We start from the raw sequence: 27,306 nt of genomic DNA on the forward strand, positions 1-27,306 counted from the left end.
ATATTTTAGCGTGAATTTTATAAGTCCATTATGAATTAATCACAATAAGCTAGTGTATCAATTGGCTACGAAATTTTAGCTAATATTTTTTCTGCCTATCAATTCCTTAGCAACTAGACAATTTCAGATAAGTTATCTCATTATACTACAAAATCCCAGCTAGAAAAAAATCAGTATTTTTTATTAGGGTAAATAATATAGAAATATCTTGACAGTAAATTATCTAATCAAATAAAATACAGTAAAATATCTCATTTTAATAGTGATGAAACTTGAACATAGATGGCGATACTTATTTCCCAAGGACGCCAGAGCCAGATCCAAAAGTCATGAAACTTACATATAGATGGCGTTACTTATTTTACAAGGACGAAAAAGGATGATCTAAGTCTTCTGTTATGTTTGACATCCTTGTTCTTGTTCCTGGAGGCTTCTATTCTAGCGGTAGAGGAAGGCAGAGAATGTTATGGCTGCCATTTAGTCTTTATTAGTGAAGTTATACGTGCAAAGGTTATATTGAGTGAGTAATTTGGTTTTTTATTTTGTCTTGGATTGTCAAATTTTTAACTTCGATGGTTACTTTAGTGAAATTAATTCTTTTGCTACAACGGTTTGCAGGTTTATTTCTATAATTTTGTTAATTTGCTGGTTAATTATTAGTGATATTTAGAGTTCGTAAGAAAGTTATCTGAATTTACTTATGCTTTTAAAATGCTGCATAGCATTTTTTAAATTTTGCAAGTCGACTATGGCCAAAATTCGAACGGAATAGTTTCCAATTGTGATATTTTATATTCAGAACTTAAATCATAGCAATTTTGTGAACTCGTAAGTTTTGATACTGGAGCGGAAGCATTGGCCATTTATAAATCTTATCATGAAAGCATACCGTGTGATGGGGCAGGACTAGTAAATTCTATCAAAACTTTTTAATTTCATTTCATTATAAGGTATTGTATCGGAGGCTCCACCCATTACTGACAATTGAAGCGGGAGTCACCTGTTGCTATCAAGGTTCAATGGATCCTTTCAAAATGCTCTAGTTTTTTTTTAGATTCAATGGATCCTTTAGAAGTGTTTTCGGTTTTCCGTCAGGTATCATGATAATATTGGTATTTTTTATGGAATACGAACTGTCTAGTTTTCGAAAGTTTATAGTTCCGAATAACCTAAATCAGTTTATTGAAAAGTATTGTAAATAAGTGTCTTGAATTGTTACTGGGTTGTCATACTTCATATTTTGTGCTTGGAATTTTGGTTTCACTTTCTCTAAGCGAACTTTTATTTTTTCGAATAAGTTTAATCTCACTTTTAAGTGAACTTTTTAATTTTTCGTAATCTTTGCTTTGGTACCTTTTTTCATCGTTCATTACTTAGTGCTTTTTATGGTTTATTGAATTCAAGCTTTGTGGTAAGGAAAATTTGTTCAAGTACATGTAGGGTCTTTAGTATCCTTAGGAAAATAAAGGTTTCAGTTAGCATAGCCAAGCCACATCCTGATCTTGTTAGGTCAGCCCACAGATATTCCTGCAATACTGAATGTATATGGGTTATAAGATTCGCTCATACGGTAGATCTTTTAGGGACGGAATAATATTAGTGATTTTTTTTAAATCCCAAATTTTAGTTTTCGAAGTACTGTATTGGTATTTTAGATTTAAATTTTGAACACTAGTTCCCCTGTGTGATAGGGTCAGGAAAACAGCCCTTAAAAGTAATTTATTAGTGATTAGTTACTCTCTAACTGCAGACTTCCAATTTTTTTTTATTTCCTTTGTTGATACGGTTTTGATACTGAAATTATTTTCATGAACTTAGCTTAAAGGTTTATCTTTAGTTGCAGGGTGTTAATGTTATTTGCAAAGAACAGTTAAACTAATGAACAGCCTGTTATTTTATATATTCGCTTAATAGTTCTACTGTATAGGAAATATTTATCATTCAGACTTAATAGCAAAATAGTTTAGCTAAGAAACTTTGGAAGCGTGAGTTTGTTCGGATTAACAGAAATTAGAATAGTCATTTGGGCATTAGATTGTTCCACTAGTGCAACTATACACGAGTCCTTATCTGTGAGAGATGGGGTACTTAAAGGACTGTTCAGCTTATATTCATATAAATTATAGTTGCATCCTAAAATGTTTACCCTTTACAAGCATTTGCATTGATTTGCGCTTGCCAGTTACTCATCAGTACGCCCTGTTCGGATCACATTAATTCCCATAGTAGTGTTGTTTCAGCATAGTGTCCTTAGTAGCAACAGCTATACAAATGACATTGCCACATTCTAAATGTTGTATTGCCTTTACTCAAGATAGTTTTTTTAATGGTCTTTGAACTTGGTCATTAACAAATTTTATCTTATCGGTCTTAAGGACATGGTTATTTCATTTAGCATATTTGCATGAACTGATAACTGATTAACGTATTTAGTTTAACTTCTTGCTTAGACGGCCAGTGACTATTATAGTATATTCTAAGTGGCTAAAATTGCTTTTTTTTTTAATTGAAATGGTTTTAATTTCAGTGTTTATTTTCTGAGCATAAAAACTGTTTAGTTTCGAATCATTGTTTCAGCTTTGCACAAATCTTGGAGTTTGATTCATTCTATAACCATATGTAAACTTTCAGATACACATTTTCTGGAAAGCTTAGCAGTCTGTAAATTTTAGGAATTGTTACAAGGTTTAGAAATAGTTGAAATTCGATAGATATATCTGCATAGCATTGATAATCATAGCCTACACACAGATCTGGCTCTTTAACTGTAATAGCTAAATACTAAATGTAAACCTCCTTTTTTAGTGTAGTCTGCAAGGCTAACTCATTTTCAGTGTTTGATCCAAAAGTTCTGGGAATAGTTACACCCTAGTATTAGACCATTTATATACTTTAGTTCTTGAATCAATATACTTCAATTGTTAGCGAAAATGCATTTATCATTCCTGGTAGAATGAGAATTTGTAGCTTTTCTATGCTCCATGCAAGAGGCGTGGAGCATAGAGGTTTTCTAGCAGAATGTGAAATGCGAAGGCAGTGGAGTTTAAGTTTTTCTGGAAGAATTTTTTTTCTAGTGGATTGAGAAGAGCAGTTTAGAGGTTTTCTGGTGGAATGAGATGCTGTAATTTTTCTTGATGTAGTTTTTCTAGCAAAATGTAGAGGCATTTCTGGCAAAAATGCAAAAGGCATGGAGCATAGTTTTTTCTAGCAGAATTCTTTTTCTAGCGGAAAGAGGCACGGAGTGTATGTTTTCTTGCACAATGGGAGATGAGTGAGACGATTTTTCTGGCAGAATTTAGTTTTCCTGGCCAAATTTAGTTTTTCTAGTGGAATGAGAGGAACGGGTGTAGAGGTTTACTGGCACAATGGGAGAGGCGTGAAACCCAGCTTTTCCGAGAGAATTTTTTATAGCCGAATGAGAGGCACGAAGTGTAGAGGGTTTCTGGCACAATGGGAGAGGTATAAAACTTTTTTTTCGGGCAGAATTATTTTTGGCAGTAAAGTTTTTTCAAGCAGAATGTAAGACGTGGTGTAAAGGATTTCTATCTTGACGTGGTGTAAAGGATTTCTGTCTTGACGTGGTGTAAAGGATTTCTGTCTTGACGTGGTGTAAAGGATTTCTGTCTTGACGTGGTGTAAAGGATTTCTGTCTTGACGTGGTGTAAAGGATTTCTGTCTTGACGTGGTGTAAAGGATTTCTGTCTTGACGTGGTGTAAAGGATTTCTGTCTTGACGTGGTGTAAAGGATTTCTGTCTTGACGTGGTGTAAAGGATTTCTGTCTTGACGTGGTGTAAAGGATTTCTGTCTTGACGTGGTGTAAAGGATTTCTGTCTTGACGTGGTGTAAAGGATTTCTGTCTTGACGTGGTGTAAAGGATTTGTTTCTTGGCGTGGTGTAAAGGATTTGTTTCTTGGCGTGGTGTAAAGGATTTCTGTCTTGACGTGGTGTAAAGGATTTCTGTCTTGACGTGGTGTAAAGGATTTCTGTCTTGACGTGGTGTAAAGGATTTCTGTCTTGACGTGGTGTAAAGGATTTCTGTCTTGACGTGGTGTAAAGGATTTCTGTCTTGACGTGGTGTAAAGGATTTCTGTCTTGACGTGGTGTAAAGGATTTCTATTTAGACGTGGTGTAAAGGATTTCTTTCTTGGCGTGGTGTAAAGGATTTCTATCTGACGTGGTGTAAAGGATTTCTTTCTTGGCGTGGTGTAAAGGATTTCTGTCTTGACGTGGTGTAAAGGATTTCTGTCTTGACGTGGTGTAAAGGATTTCTGTCTTGACGTGGTGTAAAGGATTTCTATCTTGACGTGGTGTAAAGGATTTCTATCTGAATGTGAAGTGCGGAGATGAATGTAATTTTTCTAGTGAAATGAGGCGCACAGCGTAGTGGTTTTCTGCCAGAAAGCGAGAGGCTCGATGTATCATTTCTCAGACAGGAAGTAGTTTTTCTTTGTGGAATAAGGTGCTTGAGGTTTTCTGGTGGAATACTAGAGGTGTGGAGTGGTTTTCTGGCAGTATGTAGTTTTTGTAACAGAATGAAGGAGGTTCGGAGGGTGGAGGTTTATTGACGGAATGGGAGGCGTGAAGTTTTTCCGGCAGAATGTAGTGGAATGAGAGGTGGAGAATGTAAAGATTCTCTGGTAGAATGCAATTAGCGTAAATCAGACGCACATGGAGCACAGGGTTTCTGGCAGAATGAGAGGTGGGGACTTTTTTGTGGCCAAACGTTAGTTTTTCTAATTGAATGAGAGGTGTAGTGGTTTCCAGTTAATGTTGGAGGCTTAAAGCATTGATTTTTTTTCTCGCAGAACGTAGTTTTCTAGTGGAATGAGGAGCATAGTGTAGAGATTTTCTGGTGGAATGCAATAGTAGTAGAGCATTAGTGTTCTGGCAGTGTTTAATTTTTGTGGTAGTAGCAAGAGGCGTGGAGGGTAGAGTTTTACCAGCAGAAGCTAGAGGTGTGGCAAAGTTATTCTGGAATGAGATGCGTAATATGAAGGTTGTCTGGCAGAATGTGACCAGCGTCAACCAAACACATTGGAGTGTAAGGGTTTCTGGCGGAATGTAAGAGGTGCGCAGTGTAAGAGCTTTCTGGCAGCATTTTTCTTGTGGAATGTGATTTTCTGGCAGATTGCAATAGGCTTGGCGCATAGATTTTTTTTTTTGGCAGATAGTTTTTCTAGTGGAAAGCAAGAGGTGAAGTGCAGAAGTTTTCTGGCAGAATGCAAGAGGTGTGGAACTGATGAGTAGTTCTGGGAGAATATAGTGTATCTAACAGAATGTGGTGTGGAGGGTAGAGGTATACTGGTGGAATGCATGAGGTATGGAGAGTACTTTTTCTAGTGATGTAGTTTTTTCTAGCGGAATGAGGGGCACTGAAAGTAAAGGGTTTCTGACGAAATGTAAGCGGCACTGAGTGTAAGGGCTTTCTAGCTAAATGCAAGGGACACGGTAGAGGCTTTATGGTGGAATGTAATGTGCAGTGTGTGGTTGTTTTCAGGTGGAGAGAGGTGCAAAGCATAGATATTCTCTGGCGTGATGAGGTGTGGAGCATAAGTAGTTCTGGCTGCACGAGTTACGGAGCGTATTTATTTTGGAGGAATAAATTTCGTAAATTTTGTAAGTTTCACTGGCTTTGCTCCACATATTTTGAATGGCCATTAAGTCAAGATTTTCATAGGGTAAAGTAAGGTGGTGTTTGGTACTGCTTCTGGGAATAGCTTGTGTAGGTTTGGTATTTAAATGATTCCTATGGTGAAGTTGATAGTGAACAATTAGGAGGCATCACTACAAAAATCAAAACAAAATGCTAGTGCTCTATGGTGAATTTTAATGCTTATGGTAAGGTTTTGTAAAGATGAATGACTGGGTGTTGCTCTCATCAGTACGTAATGGTCCTGAAGGAGGTAAATATTGTAAATAGAAATGGTTTCTGGATGGTCAAGTTTATCCCAATTTCTTCTTATTTTGCAATGTCTTAATATACAATTTAGTGAATACTAAAAAATGTAGCAGAAGGACATTCCACTATAATTTTCTAAAGTAATTTGGTTATTTTTAATTATATTAGAACAAGTTTTAAAAACTTTTTTGGTTAACTTAAGTTTGTTTCTTTCCGAATATTGTGCTATATTCTTCAATTTCATGAAGTTAGCGTTTTTATTGGTTAGCCTTTACTATTTTTGTAGTAAAGGCTGCAGAATTTTTTCAGTTGTAAAGAGAGGAAGACAAGAATTTTCTATCAGTTTACCTAGCTAATGTCAGATTTCACTTAGTGCTCCTTTAAGGTCTAATAAAAGATTCTACCAGTTCTAATCTCCATATTAAGTAGATTTCACAAGGTAATTTATAAAAAGTTCAATAAACTTAGGTAATATTAAATAATAATAAGAAAACTTGGTAAGTTACAAGCTTCCTGCCTCAACTGCTTAGCAAGTCATAGGCTAAGGCCTAAGTGGCTGTTCAGTTGCTTGTCTGGTAAAAAGGGCTTACATGCACCAACCAGTAACTACCAGAACAATTCCAGCTTCACTGAAATAATTTTCCTATTAAAGGGTTCTGGCTTGAATAGTTGAGAAAAATACAAATTACTAAATTTAATCTACCTATCAAGGTTTTGAATTTTTTTTTTTTTTTTTTTTTTACAGTAGATTAACTTTGGTTTTTAAGTTCACCAAATTTGTATATTAATCTCTGCTTAATTTTCAGGTAGTGTTGATGGAAAAATTGAACTACTTACACCTACTTCGCTACACCACTTGATTGCAACGACCGGAAAAATGTTTTTGAAGTAATGGCTGCGTAGAATTACACCAGTAAATTGTTAGCAAACCTACTTTTAGTTATCCTAAATTTATCAGTTGGATAAAAATCCTACTTCAATGTTTTAAGGTATAAAATTGTTTGTATTGTGTATACATCTGATGTTTTGACTTAAAATATATTGTAAAGTTTGTAATGTTTATTCAAAACCATCTCTTAAGATAATGTAGGCTTTGTACTTTTGACTTAAATATTTAGCATTTCAATGTTTAACTAAATACTTAAACAAATTTAACATGATTTAAAGGAATAGATGAACTATTAGATATTCTTGTTTATTCAAAACAATTTCTAAAGATAATGTAGGCTTTGTACTTTGACTTGCATATTTAGCACTTCAATGTTTAACTAAATACTTAAACAAATTTAACATGATTTAAAGGAATAGATAAACTATTAGTTATTAATTCTTGTAAATTTCAGGTTGGCAGATTGAAATTATTTAAATCCTCGGATAATGACATGCAAGAGGAAATCGAACATTAGTTTTTATTGGTGATGCAGAATCACAGAATCCCGGAAATTGAATGAAGTATGTGAAACTTGTTTGATTTTGATCTAGTAAACTAATCTGTTCTTACAAAAGTTTTCATTAATCCTATACTGCATGTAAATCCTACTGAGGGTGTTGGTGAAATGTATTATACTTTTATTGGAGAGCTGTTTACTAAATATGTTTGGAGTTTTAAAGTCCTTATTCAAATTTTTTTTCATTTTAGTGAATAATTGGGTTTATCATTAAGCCTATATTCTGTTTTGATGTAACAAGATTGTGTTCATAATCCTTAAAACTCTACAATGTCCAATAACAGATTTAAACTAAAACTAACAGCTTAGAAGATATTCCTTCCTACTAATTGATCCATTCAATTAAGACTTGAGTACGGTGTTTTGTTAAAAGGAAATAATTTGTCTTAAAATTAATGCTGGTAATACCAGTTGTGACATAAGTTGCTTGGCATCCTGTCTTGGTAAAGAATTCTGGAAGTTTGAACTTTAATGAAATATCGTTCAAGCCAGCACAAACACATCTCTGGTTATGTTGCAGTGTAAGACTTATGATATTTGGCGTTAATTTAGACAATCTAACTCTGAAAAGTTAATGGAATTACTGTCGAGAATTAAAATTAAGTTTATGAGCACTAATAAAAAAATCCATAGGCTACGGCACAACTTTGTGTTCTTTAGACTAAAGGGAGACATTGAATGAATTGGGCCTACATTATCAAAAGCGACCTAAGACATGGCAGTTACTTGGGTTGAGAAGTGGAATATAACTAAATGCCTTGGACATTTATCGCTAATCCATACATTCAAGGGGTCTGTTGTCTGTGCCCTCATCTACCAAACCTCTTCTCTCCATATCGCTTTTCTCCTAATCTTAGTCATAATTGTCTGCCTTCTCTCGATCTTCTCCCCATAACAGGTTCCTCCCAGGCCTTGCTCGCACCTTCCCACCATCCATCCTCAACATGTGCCTACACCATGTCATACATGTCATTACCTCTGTAATCTTTACTACGCCTGCCATTCTTATTTTCCAATCTTTCAAGCAGTGATATTGCTATAATCCATCTCCATTCTCATCTCAAGCTTTGCTTCCTGTCTTGCAGCTCACGTTTCTGATCCATATATACACATTGGTTTTATCACTGTTATAAATCTTGACTATTAGCTTCATTGGCATTTTTACTGCTACCCCTACAGCCTTGCATCCTCCCAAGTATAATGAATTGTTCCACAGGTTTTATAACAGCTTTTGTGTAGGTATCCTATCCGTACCTAACTTACTGCTTACCACAGTTTCTTGCCCACATTCATACCACCCCCCTCCAAAGTCTCTTGCCAATGCAACCCTTCTCTAGAAGTGTTATTTTCAGCAGCATCTCCAAATCTGGATATATCAACTCCCACAACTATTAATTTCTGATCTCTTAACACCATGACCAGCACACACACAACTGGTTTAATGCTAACCCCTGGTGTAATCATATACTTATTTCAAAGGTTTTTCTCAAACGGCTATTTTTACTTTTTCTTTTGTACATCTGTACATCTGTACCCTTGTAACACAACTTCTCCAGGACTTCAACTCTTCTTCAAGCACCAAAACTTAACTTAACTTTTGATATTCTATCAAAGGCCTTTTCTAGATCTAAAGCACATGAGAGCTTCTGGTTTCTCTCTAGCCTCTAACTAGTTGCTTTACGATGACATACAGGCCCCCCTCTCCCCTCATGAATCCACACTTCACTCCCAATCCTTCTGCCTTACTATGACATACAGGCCCTCTCCTCATGAATTCATATTTCTTACCCAACCTTTCTGCCTTACTATAACATAAAGGACCTCTCTCCTCATGAATTCATACTTCTCACAATATTTCTGCTTTACTATAACATACAGGTCCTCTCTCCTCATGAATCCATACTTCTCAACCAATCTTTCTGCCTTCCTATGACATACAGGCCCTCTCCTCTCATGAATCCATACTTCTCTCCCTAACTTTCTGCCTTACTATGACATGCAGGCCCCCTCTCATGGATCCATACTTCTCTCCCAATCTTTCCAACTTACTATGACATACAGGCCCCCTCTCCTCAGATTCCATACTTTTCTCTGCCAATCTTTCTGCTTTACTATAACATACAGGTCCTCTCTCCTCATGAATCCATACTTCTCAACCAATCTTTCTGCCTTCCTATGACATACAGGCCCTCTCCTCTCATGAATCCATACTTCTCTCCCTAACTTTCTGCCTTACTATGACATGCAGGCCCCCTCTCATGGATCCATACTTCTCTCCCAATCTTTCCAACTTACTATGACATACAGGCCCCCTCTCCTCAGATTCCATACTTTTCTCTGCCAATCTTTCTGCTTTACTATAACATACAGGTCCTCTCTCCTCATGAATCCATACTTCTCAACCAATCTTTCTGCCTTCCTATGACATACAGGCCCTCTCCTCTCATGAATCCATACTTCTCTCCCTAACTTTCTGCCTTACTATGACATGCAGGCCCCCTCTCATGGATCCATACTTCTCTCCCAATCTTTCCAACTTACTATGACATACAGGCCCCCTCTCCTCAGATTCCATACTTTTCTCTGCCAATCTTTCTGCTTTACTATAACATACAGGTCCTCTCTCCTCATGAATCCATACTTCTCAACCAATCTTTCTGCCTTCCTATGACATACAGGCCCTCTCCTCTCATGGATCCATACTTCTCTCCCTAGCTTTTTGCCTTACTATGACATGCAGGCCCCCTCTCATGGATCCATACTTCTCTCCCAATCTTTCCAACTTACTATGACATACAGGCCCCCTCTCCTCAGATTCCATACTTTTCTCTGCCAATCTTTCTGCTTTACTATAACATACAGGTCCTCTCTCCTCATGAATCCATACTTCTCAACCAATCTTTCTGCCTTCCTATGACATACAGGCCCTCTCCTCTCATGAATCCATACTTCTCTCCCTAACTTTCTGCCTTACTATGACATGCAGGCCCCCTCTCATGGATCCATACTTCTCTCCCAATCTTTCCAACTTACTATGACATACAGGCCCCCTCTCCTCAGATTCCATACTTTTCTCTGCCAATCTTTCTGCTTTACTATAACATACAGGTCCTCTCTCCTCATGAATCCATACTTCTCAACCAATCTTTCTGCCTTCCTATGACATACAGGCCCTCTCCTCTCATGAATCCATACTTCTCTCCCTAACTTTCTGCCTTACTATGACATGCAGGCCCCCTCTCATGGATCCATACTTCTCTCCCAATCTTTCCAACTTACTATGACATACAGGCCCCCTCTCCTCAGATTCCATACTTTTCTCTGCCAATCTTTCTGCTTTACTATAACATACAGGTCCTCTCTCCTCATGAATCCATACTTCTCAACCAATCTTTCTGCCTTCCTATGACATACAGGCCCTCTCCTCTCATGAATCCATACTTCTCTCCCTAACTTTCTGCCTTACTATGACATGCAGGCCCCCTCTCATGGATCCATACTTCTCTCCCAATCTTTCCAACTTACTATGACATACAGGCCCCCTCTCCTCAGATTCCATACTTTTCTCTGCCAATCTTTCTGCTTTACTATAACATACAGGTCCTCTCTCCTCATGAATCCATACTTCTCAACCAATCTTTCTGCCTTCCTATGACATACAGGCCCTCTCCTCTCATGGATCCATACTTCTCTCCCTAGCTTTTTGCCTTACTATGACATGCAGGCCCCCTCTCATGGATCCATACTTCTCTCCCAATCTTTCCAACTTACTATGACATACAGGCCCCCTCTCCTCAGATTCCATACTTTTCTCTGCCAATCTTTCTGCTTTACTATAACATACAGGTCCTCTCTCCTCATGAATCCATACTTCTCAACCAATCTTTCTGCCTTCCTATGACATACAGGCCCTCTCCTCTCATGAATCCATACTTCTCTCCCTAACTTTCTGCCTTACTATGACATGCAGGCCCCCTCTCATGGATCCATACTTCTCTCCCAATCTTTCCAACTTACTATGACATACAGGCCCCCTCTCCTCAGATTCCATACTTTTCTCTGCCAATCTTTCTGCTTTACTATAACATACAGGTCCTCTCTCCTCATGAATCCATACTTCTCAACCAATCTTTCTGCCTTCCTATGACATACAGGCCCTCTCCTCTCATGAATCCATACTTCTCTCCCTAACTTTCTGCCTTACTATGACATGCAGGCCCCCTCTCATGGATCCATACTTCTCTCCCAATCTTTCCAACTTACTATGACATACAGGCCCCCTCTCCTCAGATTCCATACTTTTCTCTGCCAATCTTTCTGCTTTACTATAACATACAGGTCCTCTCTCCTCATGAATCCATACTTCTCAACCAATCTTTCTGCCTTCCTATGACATACAGGCCCTCTCCTCTCATGGATCCATACTTCTCTCCCTAGCTTTTTGCCTTACTATGACATGCAGGCCCCCTCTCATGGATCCATACTTCTCTCCCAATCTTTCCAACTTACTATGACATACAGGCCCCCTCTCCAGATTCCATACTTTTCTCTGCCAATCTTTCTGCCTTACTATAACATAGGCCCTCTCTCCTCATGAACTCGTAGTTCTCTCACAATCTTTGCCTTAGTATAACATAGGCCCCCTCTCCTCATGAATCCATACTTCTTTCTCTCTCAATCTTTCTGCCTTATGACATACAGGCCCTCTCCCCTCATGAATTCATACTTCTTTCTCTCTCAATCTTTCTGCCTTATGACATACAGGCCCTCTCCCCTCATGAATCCATACTTCTTTCTCTCTCAATCTTTCTGCCTTATGACATACAGGCCCTCTCCCCTCATGAATTCATACTTCTCCACTAATCTTTCTACCTTACTATAACATACAGGCCCCCTCCTCATGAGTTCATATTTCTCTCAATATTTCTGCTTTACCATAACATACAGGCCCCCTCTTCTCATGAATCCATACTTCTCCCAATCTTTCTGCTTTACTATAACATACAGGACCCCTCTCCTCATGAATCCATACTTCTCCCAATCTTTCTGCCTAACTATGACATAAGGCCCTCTCTCCTCATGGATCCATACTTCACTCCCAATCTTTCTGCCTTACTATGACATACAGGCCCCCTCTCGTCATGAATCTATACTTCTCTCCCGATCTTTCTCTCAATAGTATCCTGACACATTCAAATCATGCGCTGTTTAATTCCTTTAGTTATTCATGACGTCAGTTCTGCTTGAATATATATACCATTACTCATCTGAGTCTTTACGCATTAATACATCCCATATTGCTCTTAATAAATTCGGCATCCATTCCTCTCCCTCAATTTGAAACGGTAATGGACCTGGTGCTTTAAAAATTTTTAATTTTACAAGGCACTATTTAACTTGTGTATTCCGTAACGCCCGCTTCACTTCAGTATTTTGTATCTCCATCACTGGCTGCTCCACCCTTTGTCATTCTCTATTTTCAGTATCCAATAGTTCAAAATATTTTCTCAATCTCCTTGCAATATTCCATTCCTATCCTTGGTAACCCAATTAGTCCAAATGTGTGTAATCCAGGTTTGAAATCTTAGATAACCCTTTTCTCTTTTGTTCATAGCCTTTGCATGTCTAGCCCTAATGTATTACAAATCTCACCTTTACAAAACCCGTATATTTACAAGGAAATAATTATGCCTTTGTTACTTTTTCTGCCATCTTGTTGACCAACCTCTGAACTTGGCCGTTGACTTAGTGTCTTAAGTGTGCTCCTCGTGACCAAGTAGTGAGATTAATTTAACTATAATTGGTCTTTAGTATGGTCCTTTACCGTTATAAGGAGGCATAATTAACTAGTAGGGTAGAGTAATGGAAGTATGGGTTTATCTTTAATAAACATTTTAGGATATTTAAAAACATCCTAACGATTTCTAGATAGTAAATGATAAAATACTTTAAATAATTTTCTAAGTTTTTGAAGTTTTAAATGTTTGAGACAGTTTAAATTGTGAATATAGATGTTGAGTGGTTTCACTAGATGGAAATAAGATTGTTTGGATTAGTTTCATATTTCTAAACTTGACAACTTTGTTGGTTTATTTTTTTAGTTCATTCAGTTTGCAGGTAAAGGAAATTTCTTAAAAGCTTTGGTTAAAAGTGGATAGATAAAAACCTTTGTTCGATAAATCTTGCTGAAGGATTTAGGACAGTTTATCTCTAATGGACCTAAACTGATACAAGAAATTTTGAAGTCTTTGGAAAGTTAGTATGTTTAATTTTGCTTGAGCGAGTTTAGGTAAATGTCTCCAATTAACAATTTTTTTTTTTAAATGTACAGATAAAACTTGTAGAAGTTTGCTTAAACTTCAATATTTTAATTTTCTATTTACTTGAGATATGGCCGTTTTGTTTGATTTATACCAGTTTACTTTAGACACATCCGGAGTATGAAGTTTCTAATAATAATTTTTTTGCATTTCAGGAAAGGGAAAAAAGATACCATCGCAACTGAAACAAGAAAATTAAAAGCATAAACCAACAAACCAGAAATAATTAATACACGTGTCCTTTGACTAGAGAGGCTGAAGAGTGAGTGACGCCACACAGAGGCTGCAGACACGCACTGGGAGGCCGCATAGAGAGACACCACACAGAGGCTGCAGAGAGAGAGACTGGGAGGCCGCATAGAGAGAGACACCACACAGAGGCTGCAGAGAGAGAGACTGGGAGGCCGCATAGAGAGAGACACCACACAGAGGCTGCAGAGAGACACCACACAGAGGCTGCAGAGAGACACCACACAGAGGCTGCATAGAGAAACAGAGGCCGCATAGAGAGACACCACACAGAGGCTGCAGAGAGACACCACACAGAGGCTGCATAGAGAAACAGAGGCCGCATAGAGAGAGACACCACACAGAGGCTGCAGAGACACCACACAGAGGCTGCATAGAGAAACAGAGGCCGCATAGAGAGAGACACCACACAGAGGCTGCAGAGAGACACCACACAGAGGCTGCATAGAGAAACAGAGGCCGCATAGAGAGAGACACCACACAGAGGCTGTAGAGAGAAACAGAGGCTGCATAGAGACACCACACAGAGGCTGCAGAGAGACACCACACAGAGGCTGCATAGAGAAACAGAGGCCGCATAGAGAGACACCACACAGAGGCTGCAGAGAGAAACAGAGGCCGCATAGAGAGAGACACCACACAGAGGCTGCAGAGAGACACCACACAGAGGCTGCATAGAGACACACCACACAGAGGCTGGAGAGAGAAACAGAGGCCGCATAGAGAGAGACACCACACAGAGGCTGCAGAGAGACACCACACAGAGGCTGCATAGAGACACACCACACAGAGGCTGGAGAGAGAAACAGAGGCCGCATAGAGAGAGACACCACACACAGGCTGCAGAGAGACACCACACAGAGGTTGCAGAGAGACACCACACAGAGGCTGCAGAGACACCACACAGAGGCCGCATAGAGAGACACCACACAGAGGCTGCAGAGAGAAACAGAGGCCGCATAGAGAGAGACACCACACAGAGGCTGCATAGAGACACACCACACAGAGGCTGGAGAGAGAAACAGAGGCCGCATAGAGAGAGACACACCACACAGAGGCTGTAGAGAGAAACAGAGGCCGTATAGAGAGAAACCACACAGACTGCAGAGAGCAACAGAGGGACATTACACAGGTGACCTTGAGAGGTTGCATAGAGAGTGAAACTGCAGATTCACACTAAAAGGCCACTTTGAGAGCGAGAGCAACACTGGCAGCTGGGGGAGAGAGAGGGGGGTGACCACTGGGATTTAAAGAGTAGACAGAAGTACAATATGCTCAAGTTCGTGGATATGTTATATTTACAACAAGTAGTTCAAAACAAGAATAAATATGACAATAAAAAATATATGAAATGTTAATTACTTTATTTACTCTTTATAATAGCTGTACAATAATATGTCTTAATATAGTAGTTATACTTCTTCCTCTACTATTCTCCTGCTATTCTGATTCGTCGAGTAGCATTTTCCGTTGTAGTAAATATCCTTTTCGAGTTGCATTCCCTTCTTTTGAACACTACGCTGTCTTGGAGAATCAATGATGCTTTATTCCAATTTCCTTCCTTCTCCCATTAGCATCCTAAAATTGGAAGATAGATTCGATTCATTACTATTAGAAGATGTATTCATTACTTTTATATCGTTTGCAGAATCACTAACTATATAGTTTAGTAAAACAGTATACTGACTTGCTTTAAATTAACTTAACGTCATAGTTTAGTAAAACAGTATACTGACTTGCTTTAAATTAACTTGACAGGATGTGAATTGACTTAATTGTGGCAGGCAGTATTCTACAAACTATTCTCCATAGTTAGAAAATGCTAATTTTTTAAACAAACGTCTGGCGATAGAATTTATCAATTGTTGTATTCCAAAATCCAGCACTGACAAAACTTTATGATTAATGAATACAATGTATTTTTTACAAACCTATAATCCAAAATGTCTTGTTGATGCAACATCTTCATAAGATGTATTCAAACTTGAGCATAATCCACAGTTAGATAACCTAATAGGAAGATTCCATGCAGGTTATTCGGCAGGACCGTCTTCATTAAAGTGCCAGCTTATTCTTTAACTCCAATTGCAAAAGAACAGCCCAGTCTTAAACTCCAGCCACATAACGTTCACGTCTGAAAAATAATAAGACTTAGCAAAGAAACCAAAACTTCAAACAAAAATGAACAATAGACATTAAGGAAAGTGGTATTAAACAAAAACAGGTTTAAAAAAACTGGTAAAAAAACAGGTGTATATATATATAAAAACAACAGGCGTATATATAAAAACAGGCATATATAAAAAGAAACTGGAAACTGGTATATATAAAAAGAAACTGGAAACTGGTATATATAAAAAGAAACTGGAAACTGGTATATATAAAAAGAAACTGGTACATAAAAAAAAAAGGTATAAAAAAATCCGAAGTTTTCAATATAACCTTGTTCATCTTTCCATTTGAACGAGTCTTTTACTCGATAGACTGCATGAAGCTTTAACGCGATAGACTGGACGAAAATTTATCGCTAACGCGATAGACTGGACGAGAATTTATCGCAATCGACTGGACAAGCCTGTAATGCAATAGCCTGGACAATGCTATAATGCAATACTGTTCAAAGATATCATACAATATAGACTGGACAATGCTATAATGCAATACTGTTCAAAGATATACAATATAGACTGGACAAAGCTGTAATGCAATAGACTGGACAAAGCTGTAATGCAATAGACTGGACAAAGCTGTAATGCAATAGACTGGACAAAGTTGTAATGCAATAGACTGGACAAGCCTGTAATGCAATAGAATGGACAATGCTATAATGCAATACTGTTCAAAGATATCGTACAATATAGACTGGGCAAAGCTGTAATGCAATAGACTGGACAAGCCTGTAATGCAATAGAATGGACAATGCTATAATGCAATACTGTTCAAAGATATCGTACAATATAGACTGGACAAAGCTGTATTGCAATAGACTGGACAAAGCTGTAATGCAATAGACTGGACAAAGTTGTAATGCAATAGACTGGACAAGCCTGTAATGCAATAGAATGGACAATGCTATAATGCAATACTGTTCAAAGATATCGTACAATATAGACTGGGCAAAGCTGTAATGCAATAGACTGGACAAGCCTGTAATGCAATAGACTGGACAAGCCTGTAATACAATAAGCCTGTAATGCAATAGACTGGACAAGCCTGTAATGCAATAGACTGGACAAGCCTGTAATGCAATAGACTGGACAAGCCTGTAATGCAATAGACTGGACAAGCCTGTAATGCAATAGACTGGACAAGCCTGTAATGCAATAGACTGGACAAGCCTGTAATGCAATAGACTGGACAAGCCTGTAATGCAATAGACTGGACAAGCCTGTAATGCAATAGACTGGACAAGCCTGTAATGCAATAGACTGGACAATGCTATAATGCAATACTGTTCAAAGATATCGTACAATATAGACTGGACAAAGCTGTAATGCAATAGACTGGACAAGCCTGTAATGCAATAGACTGGACAAGCCTGTAATGCAATAGAATGGACAATGCTATAATGCAATACTGTTCAAAGATATCAACAATATAGACTGGACAAAGCTGTAATGCAATAGACTGGACAAGCCTGTAATGCAATAGAATGGACAATGCTATAATGCAATACTGTTCAAAGATATCGTACAATATAGACTGGACAAAGCTGTAATGTAATAGACTGGACAAGCCTGTAATGCAATAGAATGGACAATGCTATAATGCAATACTGTTCAAAGATATCAACAATATAGACTGGACAAAGCTGTAATGCAATAGACTGGACAAGCCTGTAATGCAATAGCCTGGACAAAGCTATAATGCAATACTGTTCAAAGATATCATACAATAGACTGGACAAAGCTGTAATGCAATAGACTGGACAAGCCTGTAATGCAATAGAATGGACAATGCTATAATGCAATACTGTTCAAAGATATCATAAAATAGACTGGACAAAGCTGTAATGCAATAGACTGGACAAGCCTGTAATGCAATAGAATGGACAATGCTATAATGCAATACTGTTCAAAGATATCAACAATATAGACTGGACAAAGCTGTAATGCAATAGACTGGACAAGCCTGTAATGCAATAGCCTGGACAAAGCTATAATGCAATACTGTTCAAAGATATCATACAATAGACTGGACAAAGCTGTAATGCAATAGACTGGACAAGCCTGTAATGCAATAGAATGGACAATGCTATAATGCAATACTGTTCAAAGATATCCAATAGACTGGACAAAGCTGTAATGTAATAGACTGGACAAGGCTGTAACGCAATAGGCTGGACAAGCCTGTAAGGCGATAGGACTGAACAAGCCTGTAAGGCGATAGGACTGAACAAGCCTGTAAGGCGATAGGACTGAACAAGGCTTTTATGCTATCTGGCTGAACAAGGCTTTCATGCGATAGGACTGAATACGGCTTTTATGGGATAGGACTGAACAAGGCTTCTATGCAATTAACCGGACAAAATTTTTTATGTGAGCAACTGTTCAAGGGTTTCACACTACTAACTGGACAAGGCAAAGCTTATATGACTGGCAAGACATAAATGATTGGCAAGGCATATATGAACAAGGCTTATGTAGTTGACAGTGTATACAAATGGCAAGAAAATTGACAAGACTTCCACACTTGACAATACTTGCACAATAGACAAGGCTTTCTTGATTGCCAAGATTCAGAGATGACAAGGCTTAGATGATTGTCAAGGCAGGTGTGTTTGTAAAGGCTTTCATGATTGACAAAGCTTTCATGATGGACAAGGACTTAAAATATCAACCAGGCTGTATAGTCATCCTTTTATCAAGGTTGTTGCAAGGCAAGGGCTAATAATTTGAACCTCTAGAAGAATTATATCAAAAAGTCAAATGGGAATTTTCAATTGCAAGATTTTCATTACTTACCTTTCTTACAGGGCAGAAATTATGCAATCCCTACAGATGTCTCCCACCTGGGTAAACTCATTTCAAATTGAAGTTACTACATATGTATATTCCAGAAATCTTGTCAAGATCAAATCCATTTTGATCAAAGACATTAAGTCCTCTAATCTTGCGTTTCACCAAATCTTGCGCTTCTGCAATCTTTTTCTGTATGCTCCAAAATTTTCCTGACACTTGTCTGCCACACATTTTGCTTTTACTTATGCTGGAAATAAAAACATTGCTTAAACAACAAAAATTACCTGAAATCAACTATATGATGCACAGTTGTTCAATTAAAATAATTTATTAAAACTTAACTTCTCTTAACTTGGTTACTAGGTTATCTTTGCTGAAATTTACTTTAAACGAATATTTGCCATCAAATGCATACCAGCTTACTTTATGTCATCCCTTAAGCCCTATCCACACGATCGAGCATGCCTGAAGGGCAAACAGTGATACCAGACCACAATAGTTAGTAAGAATGAGGGGTAATGACGTCAGAAGCGGGAAAACCAGACAGGGATCTGGCATCATACAGTGGTGCCAGATCCCTCCCTTTATTTTTCCAGTTTCTGACGTCATCAACCCTTATTTTCACTACCTATTGTGGCCTGGTATCACTGTTTGCCCGTCGGGCATGCTCGATCGTTTGGAGAGGGCTTTAGATTCAATACCTCGAGCTTACAGTTCCACATTCTGATAGTTTCATAATACTATCTAACCAAAAGTCAAGCAAAGCATTTGTCAAACCAATTAAACGTGTTTAACAGTTATATGTTTCTTGGTTGACTCAAAATACATAAGAACTACCTTAGCTAATTAAATTTTGAAAAGGCATTTATTACCATTTTATCTCAGTATCCAAAGTGACGACAATTCATTATTTGCAAATTATATCAAAAGAAAATGTAACTAAACCCGTATTCACGGATTACGATATTTACCTTTTTATCAGAAACAATTGTTTTCTAGTGTATAATTTGTCCAATTTCCAAAATAATCAGGTGGCATCAAAACTTGTGTATCCTGGCGGCTTCAGATTAATGGCATCAAATTAACCTTGTGACTAGTCCGAAGGATGATATGTATTGTATAATATGAAGCAACATCCATTCCCATATGTGGAATATAGCTCAAAACCAGAAAAATCTGTAAAAGAATGAAAAAAAATTAGGATTACCGTGCAATTACTATCATTGAAATATTCCTACCCTCTCCAGAACATGTACCAGTCACAGGTAGCTAAAATTTCGATAATCATCAACTGTTTATAAAAGTCAGTTGCCTAAATTCTTTACCAAAAATCGATTTACCCCAAAAAACAAGAGGAAACTGAAGACTTTCTTATTTCACGAGTCCTTTGACAGTGACGATTTAACAGAAATGAACAATACGCGATATGAAACGTTAAATACTCTGAACGAAAAAGGTAAAACGACAGTGGAGATCCTGTAGAGAGTGGGGTTCCCCTGCTGTATGGGACCGGAAAATCAGCCATCAAAGTAAAAACATTGCAGCTAGTTAAATATGCGATATAAGTAATCAATTGCCCAATAGCTAAGCAATGCTATAGTTACTAGATAGATCAAGTAAGCCACTCATCCATTCGAAGAAAACCTAAATGGCCCTCAAAACCACCCAAAATATAAGAAACTTTGTAGATTTAAATATACACAAATTGTATAAAAACGACCAGGTATACAAAATTTAATTGAAATGCAGACTACAAAAGTATATTTTGTTCAATTTGCAGGCTGTATATAACTAATTTCAGAGCATGGTGATTGGTTTCATGCATGATACTTTCAATTTCTAGCGAATCTTTAATTCGCTATAGGAAATTGACAAGTGTTGGGTATTTTGGAATTTCTCTAAACTAATTAGGGCTTATGTGAAATGGCTCATTATTTCTTTAACTAGCACTATGTATCAGCTACGATTTCCTCGGCATGCTTCCCTCTATTCAGTTTTATTAGTGATTAAATCTTTTATAGAAGCTATTTAATTCATTGACTAAAATGTGAAAATTTCAACTTCTAAGTTCAGTTTTTACTTTCGAATGTAATAGAGGGTTACAGCGCATACACTCTTTGCCTTCATTTGTGACAGCTTGATTTTTTTTTTTTGTAAGTAATCATCAGCTGGATTTTCGAACCAATTAAAATCTTACAAATAATTATGCATTACATCCCGGATATTGTTTGACAAGAGCCAATTTTTCTCCCCAGCTGCTTCAGTTCAAAACATGACTACCGTCACAAGAAACCTTACACCGGAAATAAACCTATTTCAAAATTTAATGTATTTTCATCTATACCATTATTTAAAAACACATGTGAGCAACTTTGTTGCTCATGTGGAAGTAAAAAATACCCCTGAAATAATGACCCACATGATTGGCATGCCCACCTCATCCACATTCCAACTTCCAGAACAGTAGTGAGATATGCGAGTTTACCGAGTCATGGTGGAGTAGACACCATTTGAGGGACAGGGTATAAATTATAGGCAATTAAGATTCTTTAATGTCCCCTCACTTGGACAGCATCAACAGGACATCAATGTACAGCTTACCAGTTTATCATTCAATAGGAGGAAGAACGTTTTGTTATGCTGCACCAAGACACTTCAACGACCTTCCACTTTATGTCAAGAATAGCAAAAATGTGGCAGCTTTCAAGAAAAACCTGAAGACTTATCTCTTTGGAAAGTGTTATAATAGTGATCTTAAAACTATTAAGCCTGAATACAAATGCTAGCGAATAACTGAAAAAACAGAGCAAAATATTAACTGGAAAGCAATTATTTTGCACACACCAAGGCCCGCCTGAACAGACTTAGTGCCTGATGGAGGGCGAGAAATGAACCCCTATAAGTAAATGTAAGTAAAGCGGAGTAGAGATAATATTTACTAGGGGGCTAAAGGGAGCCAAGGTGGAGTAAAAACAATTTGAGGGACGATGAGAATTATAGGAAATATTATAATTTCAAGCTACTTTCACGAACCATACCTTTTCCAACTGGTTAGCGTGTGTTTATTAAGCATTTCTGACCATTATTGCTAAAAATCACTCATTTCTGGAGTTTTCACACCATGAGGTCCCAGTTCGAGGAACTCGCAAAGTTACCAGCTCATCGAGAAACTCGCAAAGCTAACTCATGGAAAAACTCAAAGCTCCCAACTCACCGAAAAAACCCAAAGCTCCCATCTCACCGAAAAAACCCAAAGTTCCCATCTCACCGAAAAACTCACAAGGATCCTAACTCATTGAAAAACTCGCAAAGGTCCCAAGCTCAATGTGAAACTCACATAGCTAACTCACCGAGAAACTCACAAATTATTATTATTATTATTATTACTATCCAAGCTACAACCCCAGTTGGAAAAGCAAGAAATAAATAAATGAAGAGAACAAATTAACAATCAATCATTCTAAAATAAGAAACAACGTCAAAACAGACATGTCATATAATAAACTATCAATAACATCAAAAACAAATATGTCATAAATAAACTATAAAAAGACTATGTCCGCCTGGTCAACAAAAAAGCATTTGCTCCAACTTTGAACTTTTGAAGTTCTACTGATTCAACCACCCGATTAGGAAGATCATTCCACAACTTGGTCACAGCTGGAATAAAACTTCTAGAGTACTGCGTAGTATTGAGCCTCGTGATGGAGAAGGCCTGGCTATTAGAATTAACTGCTTGCCTAGTAATACGAACAGGATGGAATTGTCCAGGGAGAGATGAATGTAAAGGATGGTCAGAGTTGTGAAAAATCTTATGCAACATGCATAATGAACTAATAGAAAGACGGTGCCAGAGATTAATATCTAGATCAGGAATAAGAAATTTAATAGACCGTAAGTTTTTGTCCAACAAATTAAGATGAGAATCAGCAGCTGAAGACCAGACAGGAGAACAATACTCAAAACAAGGTAGAATGAAAGAATTAAAACACTTCTTCAGAATAGATTGATCACCGAAAATCTTGAAAGACTTTCTCAATAAGCCTATTTTTTTGTGAAATTGAAGAAGACACAGACCTTATATGTTTCTCAAAAGTAAATTTACTGTCGAGAATCACACCTAAAATTTTGAAGGTCCCAACTCATTAAAAACTCACAAAGGCCCCAGCTCACTGTGAAACTCACAAAGGCCCCAGCTCACTGTCAAACTCACAAAGGCCCCAGCTCACTGTCAAACTCACAAAGGCCCCAGCTCACTGTCAAACTCACAAAGGCCCCAGCTCACTGTCAAACTCACAAAGGCCCCAGCTCACTCTGAAACTCACAAAGGCCCCAGCTCACTCTGAAACTCACAAAGGCCCCAGCTCACTCTGAAACTCACAAAGGCCCCAGCTCACTCTGAAACTCACAAAGGCCCCAGCTCACTCTGAAACTCACAAAGGTCCCAGCTCACTCTGAAACTCACAAAGGTCCCAGCTCACTCTGAAACTCACAAAGGTCCCAGCTCACTCTGAAACTCACAAAGGTCCCAGCTCACTCTGAAACTCACAAAGGTCCCAGCTCACTCTGAAACTCACAAAGGTCCCAGCTCACTCTGAAACTCACAAAGGTCCCAGCTCACTCTGAAACTCACAAAGGTCCCAGCTCACTCTGAAACTCACAAAGGTCCCAGCTCACTCTGAAACTCACAAAGGTCCCAGCTCACTCTGAAACTCACAAAGGTCCCAGCTCACTCTGAAACTCACAAAGGTCCCAGCTCACTCTGAAACTCACAAAGGTCCCAGCTCACTCTGAAACTCACAAAGGTCCCAGCTCACTCTGAAACTCACAAAGGTCCCAGCTCACTCTGAAACTCACAAAGGTCCCAGCTCACTGTGGAACTCACAAAGGTCCCAGCTCACTGTGGAACTCACAAAGCTAACTCGCCGAGAAACTCACAAAGGTCCCAACTCCATTGAAAAAAACTCACAGAGGTCCCAACTCCATTGAAAAAACTCACAGAGGTCCCAACTCCATTGAAAAAACTCACAGAGGTCCCAACTCCATTGAAAAAACTCACAGAGGTCCCAACTCCATTGAAAAAACTCACAAAGGTCCCAACTCCATTGAAAAAACTCACAAAGGTCCCAACTCCATTGAAAAACACTCACAAAGGTCCCAACTCATTGAAAAACACTCACAAAGGTCCCAACTCATTGAAAAAACACCCACAAAGGTCCCAACTCATTGAAAAAACACCCACAAAGGTCCCAACTCATTGAAAAAAACACTCACAAAGGTCCCAACTCATTGAAAAAAACTCACAAAGGTCCCAACTCATTGAAAAAAACACTCACAAAGGTCCCAACTCATTGAAAAAAAAAACACTCACAAAGGTCCCAACTCATTGAAAAAAAACCACTCACAAAGGTCCCAACTCATTGAAAAAAAAAACACTCACAAAGGTCCCAACTCATTGAAAAAAAAAACACTCACAAAGGTCCCAACTCATTGAAAAAAAAAACTCACAAAGGTCCCAACTCATTGAAAAAAAAAACACTCACAAAGGTCCCACCTCATTGAAAAAAAAAACACTCACAAAGGTCCCAACTCATTGAAAAAAAAAACTCACAAAGGTCCCACCTCATTGAAAAAAAAAAACTCACAAAGGTCCCACCTCATTGAAAAAAAAACACTCACAAAGGTCCCACCTCATTGAAAAAAAAAACTCACAAAGGTCCCACCTCATTGAAAAAAAAAACTCACAAAGGTCCCACCTCATTGAAAAAAAAAACTCACAAAGCTCCCACCTCATTGAAAAAAAACTCACAAAGCTCCCACCTCATTGAAAAAAAACTCACAAAGCTCCCACCTCATTGAAAAAAAAACTCACAAAGCTCCCACCTCATTGAAAAAAAAAACTCACAAAGCTCCCACCTCATTGAAAAAAAAACTCACAAAGCTCCCACCTCATTGAAAAAAAAACTCACAAAGCTCCCACCTCATTGAAAAAAAAACTCACAAAGCTCCCACCTCATTGAAAAAAAAACTCACAAAGCTCCCACCTCATTGAAAAAAAAACTCACAAAGCTCCCACCTCATTGAAAAAAAAACTCACAAAGCTCCCACCTCATTGAAAAAAAAACTCACAAAGCTCCCACCTCATTGAAAAAAAAACTCACAAAGCTCCCACCTCATTGAAAAAAAAACTCACAAAGCTCCCACCTCATTGAAAAAAAAACTCACAAAGCTCCCACCTCATTGAAAAAAAAACTCACAAAGCTCCCACCTCATTGAAAAAAAAACTCACAAAGCTCCCACCTCATTGAAAAAAAAACTCACAAAGCTCCCACCTCATTGAAAAAAAAACTCACAAAGCTCCCACCTCATTGAAAAAAAAACTCACAAAGCTCCCACCTCATTGAAAAAAAAACTCACAAAGCTCCCACCTCATTGAAAAAAAAACTCACAAAGCTCCCACCTCATTGAAAAAAAAACTCACAAAGCTCCCACCTCATTGAAAAAAAAACTCACAAAGCTCCCACCTCATTGAAAAAAAAACTCACAAAGCTCCCACCTCATTGAAAAAAAAACTCACAAAGCTCCCACCTCATTGAAAAAAAAACTCACAAAGCTCCCACCTCATTGAAAAAAAAACTCACAAAGCTCCCACCTCATTGAAAAAAAAACTCACAAAGCTCCCACCTCATTGAAAAAAAAACTCACAAAGCTCCCACCTCATTGAAAAAAAAACTCACAAAGCTCCCACCTCATTGAAAAAAAAAACTCACAAAGCTCCCACCTCATTGAAAAAAACTCACAAAGCTCCCACCTCATTGAAAAAAAAAACTCACAAAGCTCCCACCTCATTGAAAAAAACTCACAAAGCTCCCACCTCATTGAAAAAAACTCACAAAGCTCCCACCTCATTGAAAAAAACTCACAAAGCTCCCAACTCATTGAAAAACTCACAAAGCTCCCAACTCATTGAAAAACTCACAAAGCTCCCAACTCATTGAAAAACTCACAAAGCTCCCAACTCATTGAAAAACTCACAAAGCTCCCAACTCATTGAAAAACTCACAAAGCTCCCAACTCATTGAAAAACTCACAAAGCTCCCAACTCATTGAAAAACTCACAAAGCTCCCAACTCATTGAAAAACTCACAAAGCTCCCAACTCATTGAAAAACTCACAAAGCTCCCAACTCATTGAAAAACTCACAAAGCTCCCAACTCATTGAAAAACTCACAAAGCTCCCAACTCATTGAAAAACTCACAAAGCTCCCAACTCATTGAAAAACTCACAAAGCTCCCAACTCATTGAAAAACTCACAAAGCTCCCAACTCATTGAAAAACTCACAAAGCTCTCAACTCATTGAAAAACTCACAAAGCTCTCAACTCATTGAAAAACTCACAAAGCTCTCAACTCGCAAAGCTCCCAGCTCACTGTGAAAATGACAAGCTAACTTGCCGAAAAATTAAAAAATGTCCTAACTCTTTGAAAAACCTCACCACAAAGGTCCTAACTCACATAGCTACAAACTCGCAGAGAAAATAAACTTCCTAACTCGCTGAGGAAATCACAAACTTCCTAACTCATTGAGGAAATCACAAACTTCAATGCATTGAGAAAAACACATATTTCCTAATGCATTAACGAAATCACAAACTTAATTTCCTTATGGCCACTAAACGAACCAGTAGAGCATTCAGAGATATGGTTTACCGGTTAATTCACAATAATACCATTGGCCATATAGGGGTAGGCCTATTCGTCGAGCCCATTATATACTGTAATAAACACTTCCAGATTTGGGGAACTAACGTAGCTACTTTTCTCTGCTTGAAACCACGTTGAACGACACTAAAATACTGGTATACTTACTCATTAAAAAATGCAGGACTTCACACAACACTCCCATTTCAAGTCTTATATGGATAACTTTGTGCCAGTTTTCACATCTTATAACATCTGTAAATAGGCCTATGGTTCACTGGCCACGTTTTTTATAAGCAATTCAAATTCCTCTTGTCATATGTAAAACTACTCTTTACAGAAGTATATTATTTCCACCTGCACGTTTTCTCAAACACTCAAAACCTTGACACTTTCACTGGCCCATGTTCTAAAAAGGGTGCTATTTATAATTTCAGGCAAGGACGTCAAAACAGTAGAGTTGCACCACGTATAGTGTCATTGGAACAAAAGTGGCGCCATCTTTGTTTATCTGTTTGGACTAAATAGATTTACCTTAGAATTACAGATTAGAAATTGATTTAGAAGGCCTGAATACTTATCAGAAAATCCAGTCTATTCAAACAATTGCTAATATAATATCTATTTAATCTACAATTTATAGTTTAAAAAAACTAAGAATAGATTAATTTTTTTTGGTATAGCACTAAGCTAGATGAACTTATAGAGCAAAATATTTAGGATAGAG

At 37.9% G+C, this 27,306-nt stretch overlaps 2 long non-coding RNA genes across 4 annotated transcripts; one reads left to right on the forward strand and one right to left on the reverse strand.

Moving 5' to 3' along the window:
- The first annotated feature begins 390 nt into the window (after positions 1–390).
- LOC137632008 (uncharacterized) lies at positions 391–13,939 on the forward strand. Of its 2 annotated transcripts, XR_011041996.1 has the most exons (4): positions 391–520; positions 6,707–6,889; positions 7,244–7,352; positions 13,824–13,939. It is a non-coding gene; the product is annotated as an uncharacterized lncRNA (long non-coding RNA). The 2 variants fall into 2 exon arrangements; XR_011041995.1 differs by lacking the exon at positions 13,824–13,939 and having other exon boundaries at positions 7,244–7,394.
- A 1,915-nt stretch (positions 13,940–15,854) lies between these two features.
- LOC137631954 (uncharacterized) lies at positions 15,855–26,964 on the reverse strand. 2 transcript variants are annotated; one of them, XR_011041961.1, is made up of 4 exons: positions 26,748–26,964; positions 19,850–20,054; positions 18,882–19,125; positions 15,855–16,051 (listed from the first exon to the last, which is right to left on the reverse strand). It is a non-coding gene; the product is annotated as an uncharacterized lncRNA (long non-coding RNA). The 2 variants fall into 2 exon arrangements; XR_011041962.1 differs by lacking the exon at positions 15,855–16,051 and having other exon boundaries at positions 18,761–19,125.
- Between the last annotated feature and the right edge of the window lie 342 nt (positions 26,965–27,306).

The sequence above is a fragment of the Palaemon carinicauda genome, chromosome 40 (genome assembly GCF_036898095.1).
Source record: "Palaemon carinicauda isolate YSFRI2023 chromosome 40, ASM3689809v2, whole genome shotgun sequence".
Classification (NCBI taxonomy): Eukaryota; Metazoa; Arthropoda; class Malacostraca; order Decapoda; family Palaemonidae; genus Palaemon; species Palaemon carinicauda.